General features: G+C 43.5%; 1 non-coding gene across 1 annotated transcript; it reads right to left on the bottom strand.

Annotated features, from left to right (window-relative positions):
* Window positions 1–846: 846 nt before the first annotated feature.
* Window positions 847–1,010, bottom strand: LOC115835005. Its single transcript, XR_004029976.1, has one exon. It is a non-coding gene; the product is annotated as a U1 spliceosomal RNA (small nuclear RNA).
* Window positions 1,011–4,835: the final 3,825 nt, after the last annotated feature.

Raw genomic sequence — 4,835 nt, 5'->3', positions numbered from 1 at the left:
TCTTGAATTCCTGACCTTAAGTAATCCATCTGCCTCAGCCTTCCACAGTGTTGGGATTACAGGCCTGAGCCACTGCAGCCGGCCATGTCTTTTTTTTTTTTTTTTTTAATCTCCATGTCTCTAATAGCACTGGGCTCAGGGCCCTGCATGCTCAAACACTCAGTGAGGGTCTGCTGAACTGACTCTGTCTCACAGATGCAGACACACATGGGGAACACATATATTTTCAGACTAAGTCTTCTACCGTCTGGGAATGTTAGGGCAAGAGGAGTAAAGATGTCATGACCTGGCAGCAGCTGAGGCTGAGTTCTAAAGGGAGAGGAGGGGAGGCAAGGGAGCCAAGAGATGGCTGGTAAGGTTTGCCATTTGAGAAGACTTGTCTTTAGGTTGAGTGGCTTCAAAGTTTTAGAGCCAGAGATAAAAAAAAAAGCTGAGCGTTTCTCCATCACACCTTTGCAGTTAAATTTGGTTAGCAGGCAAGGGGTGTGAGCTGGAGTGGGGGTAGGTCCCATGGGAACTGGGGAACTTTGCTCCTTACTCTTGGAAATTCTCCAGAGTAGACAAAAATCAGTGTCCTTTGTATTATCCTAAGGTTTAACATGTGGTGGGACTTCAAGGAGTCCAGGGACAAAGGTCAAGAACTCACTATTCAAAAAAAAGATAAAAATAACCTATAACTATTTTCTGAAATATTTGTTCTCAGCAGTAGTCAAAGAACTGTAAATCCAGACAACGAGGTTGTCTCTGCCTTTTATTTTGTCCATGTGTGGGTGAGGTACGGGCTCTTCCTTTGTGCATTTTACTTTATTTACTTTGAATCAAAAATTTTTTCTTTTTAATAAACATCAGGGGAGAGCACACACACAGTCCCCCACTACCACAAATTATGCAGTTGAGTTTCCCACATTTGGGATAATCGCAGGTATCAGCACATCCAGAGTGCAATGGATAAGCCTCGCCCTGGGAAAACCACCTTCGTGATTGTAGTATCTCCTATGCCAGGTGCTTTGTGCATTTTAATACACAAATGTAAAATTGATAGAAACTTGGCCACCTTGACTATCTATTTTAAAAGCTCTCTATTTAAAAAACCCTGTATGTTCTTTGATCTAGCAATTCTACCTCTAGAAATTTATCTTTAAGAAAAGGATAAATTGTGCATTTATGATAATGCATGAAAATCTGGCAAACATGTTTGCAGCAGTCCACTTTTTAATAATAATAATATATATATATATCCTAAATATGATTATAGGAATTGAATAAATAAACATTCTTACCATAGAATACTCTGAGGTTGATAAACATGATGGCGAAGATGTCGAACAGTTTTCCTTAAAACTAGTTCTCAATTCACTGCTGATTTGTGGAAATCTGGCACTGTCTATACCAGGCAGCAACTCTAAGCCGTCTCAAGAACTGAGGCACAGATTCCTTTAACTTTGTGTTTTTTGAGTCAGAGTCTCACTCTGTGGCCCAGGCTGGAGTGCAGTGGTGCGATCTCAGCTCACTGCAACCTCCACATCTTGGAGTAGCTGGGATTACAGGCATGAGCCACTGTGCCTGACCAGATCCCTTTAACTTAAACTGCCCTATGCTTGCTTGGTTCAAGTTTTGCAGAGGCCAGAATGAGCAGAAGGTGGGAATAGGTCTGGGTATTGAAGCTCCCGGCGCCACATTTAGGGAGCTGGGTTTGTGCACAGGCGCTGAGTTGGGAGGTGCTGGAAGATTGGCCTCTCTCAGGGGGCAGCTCTTGGGGTAGTCTCTGGTCTTTACCTTTGGTGGCTTTTTTTCCGTATCTAATCTATGGAGGAAATCGCATAGACATCAGGCTGACTCTGACCTGCCTGACATTAGAAGGGTAATTCTGGACGTGGAAAGATGCTCAGTATCCATTGCCAAGTGAAACAAGCAGTTAACGAAACAGAAACAGCCTAGTGCAGTATTGTTTTATTTTTTCTTGGTAGACACATTATCTGTATCTGCACCTACACCTAAACTTCTTTATATCTAGATACAGGTAGAATAACATCCAGAAAAAAGGTTTACCAAATGTTACTTCTTGTTTCTGGGTTGTGGAAATGCAATAACTTTCATTTGTGTTTATGAGTCCTTAAACATTTTGTTTATTCTCTTTTTTGTTATAAAAACATATATATCAGTTGTGTAATGAAAATTTACAAAGAATAATGATCTCTGGGGTGCTCTGCCTCTGATTTCCTTTTCTCTTCCCATTAAGCTGTAATAAGTAACTCCTGATTCCAGGTCTTTTGGCCCACAATGAGAGTCTGGTCGGAGGAGTCATTCATCCTGACTGGGCATCTGGGAATGTCACGAAGCAGGTAGGCTTTGAGGAGCTGGCTCTGTAGGGAGAACTCTGATGGGAGGAAGGCCATGCCACACTGAGGGGGCAGCATGAGCGAGAAAAGGGAATGGTCCACTGTGGACAGTGAGTTAATTCCAGGCCTTTATGAACGTTGATGCTGAGTGCAGTTATCTGAGATGCTTCATGGGAGAAGCCAGCTAGCCCAGGTACTCACTTATTGCCTTCCATATGGATACAGGGAACTGCTTTAATTGTTCTTTTCCTCTTTTTTCATTTGAAAGTCTTGTCTTCAAGGAAGGACAGGTGCATGGAGGGCAGAAACTTATTTTGAAAGTCCCTCAGCAAATTTCCCAGTGCTGGGCAGAGGGGATGTCAGTGGATGCCTGCTGGCGAGACTAGAAAGAACTTGAGTTGACACCGACAGGCAGAAATATATGCCACTCCAAAATATGTCAGCCTAAAAGATGCCTTCTCAATTGAAGGCAATTGAGAAGAAGCAGATACAAGAAAAACTCTCTGTCTCGCCCTTTCCCCAATCATTTGCCTAAAAGCAGAACATAAATTTGTAAAGGGGTCCCTCTTCCCCTTCCTACTAGTTAGGACAGTAATTAATCACTGAGGACAACACTAGACCCATATCAGCCTAGAGATGGCAGCGGAGAAACCCACGTACAAACCTTAGTTAGCCTTTATCTTCCATTATTTTCTCCATACATTTGCCTTTCCACAATTTGCTGCCCCTAGAAGCTCAAAGGTTTTTCCCTTTGTCTTGTCACTTCTCTAAAAATTTATTGTTCTTTTGTTAAGATGTTATATATGCCGAAGTTCTAACCATCCTGATTTACTCATTGATGGGTACTGCCATGTGAAGGCATGATGCGCCTGTTAATAACCTGTTTTTCTCTTGTTAATCTATCTCTTCCTAGTCTAATTTGCAGGGCCCCAGCTGCAGAACTCAAGATGACTAGAGCAAAAGATATTTTCCCTCCCCTACAGCATGAATTCCATTAAGGTAGCTTTAGGGAATAGCTCCCTGTCTCTTGTTATAGGTCTGTAGGAAGCTTAGAAGATGGCTAAGCTGGATGCGGTGGCTCATGCCTATAATCCCAGCACTTTGGGAAGCTGAAGAGGGAGGAATTTGGGACTAACCTGGGCAACATAGCGAGACTTCCGTCCCTACAAAAAATAAAAAATTAGCCAGGTGTGGTGATGCATGCCTGTAGTCCCAGTTGAGGTGGGAAGATTGCATGAGACCAGAAGTTTGAGGCTGCAGTGAGCCATGATTGAGCCACTGTACTCCAGCCTGGACCACACAGTGAGACCCTGCCTTGAAAAAATAAAAAGAAAGAAAGAATGAAAGAGAATGGCCTATTTAAAGAATTCTTTCCTCTAAAGCTGTTTTTACTAGAGGCATGAGGGTTCTTATGAATAATTTGGTACACATAGTAGTTAATATGGTTTGGTCCTGTGTCCCCATCCAAATCTCATGTCGAATTGTAATCCCCACATGTAAGGGGAGGAACCTAGGGGAAGGTGGTTGGATCATGGGGCGGACTGGATTTCCCCCTTGCTGTTCTCATGATAGTGAGTGAGTTCTCACGAGATCTCATCATTTAAAAGTGTGTAGCACCTCCCCCTTCTCTCTCTCTCCTACTATCATGTAAGATGTGCCTTGCTTCCCCTTTGCCTTCCACCATGATTGTAAATTTCCTAAGGCCTCCCCAGCCATGTGAAACTGTGAGTCAGTTAAACCTCTTTTCTTTATAAATTACTTAGTTTCAGGTCGTTCTTTATAGCAGTGTGAATATGGATTAATAGTTAAATTTAGCTTATAAATAATTTGCTTTTTGTTCATCAGAATAGATTCAGGGATATCTACATGATAAAACAACTCAAACTCACTTGCATGCTGATATGCTTCTTGCCTGGAAGACTGTGGGCCTGCTGAGAATTATATCTAACCTCCTGCTCTCATGACCCCCACAGCGTAGTGAACGACCCTCACTGATGCACCTGGATAGTTAAATTACTCACACACTTATCAAATGTTCCTCTATCTGCCAAACCAGGAACAAAGAAAACTGGCAGGTACTACTTGGGGTCTTTTCAAATTCTGGCCTCTCCTTGGAAATGCACTGTAGGTCCCTGCCCCGCCCTCGCGTGTGATGGGGTGGGGGTGGTTGGCTCTGAGGTACATGTGTGAGATGGGAATTCCATGCAGGCAGCTTGAGGGAATGGCTTCTCCCCTGTTAGACAGGAGCCCACGAACAATGCTAGTGTGAGTATGCTCAGAAGGGAGACACAGGAAGGGAGATGGGGCCTGGACGCCTCTCCTCAACTCCCAGAATCATCCATGTGGCAGCCGAGGGCCTCTCTCACTGCTCCCTGGCCAGGCAGGGAGACTTGGAGGGGGCCATTATTTTTGCAGTTTGTGAACTTGCCTTATTAGTTGGGGGATGATTTCCCAAGGACTTGAAAGGAATATCTGAACATAGAAACCCGCAGGAGG

The sequence above is a fragment of the Nomascus leucogenys genome, chromosome 4, assembly GCF_006542625.1.
Source record: "Nomascus leucogenys isolate Asia chromosome 4, Asia_NLE_v1, whole genome shotgun sequence".
Taxonomy (NCBI): Eukaryota; Metazoa; Chordata; class Mammalia; order Primates; family Hylobatidae; genus Nomascus; species Nomascus leucogenys.
The sequence above is the reverse complement of the archived record's forward strand: the minus strand, read 5'-3'. Positions and strand labels throughout refer to the sequence as shown.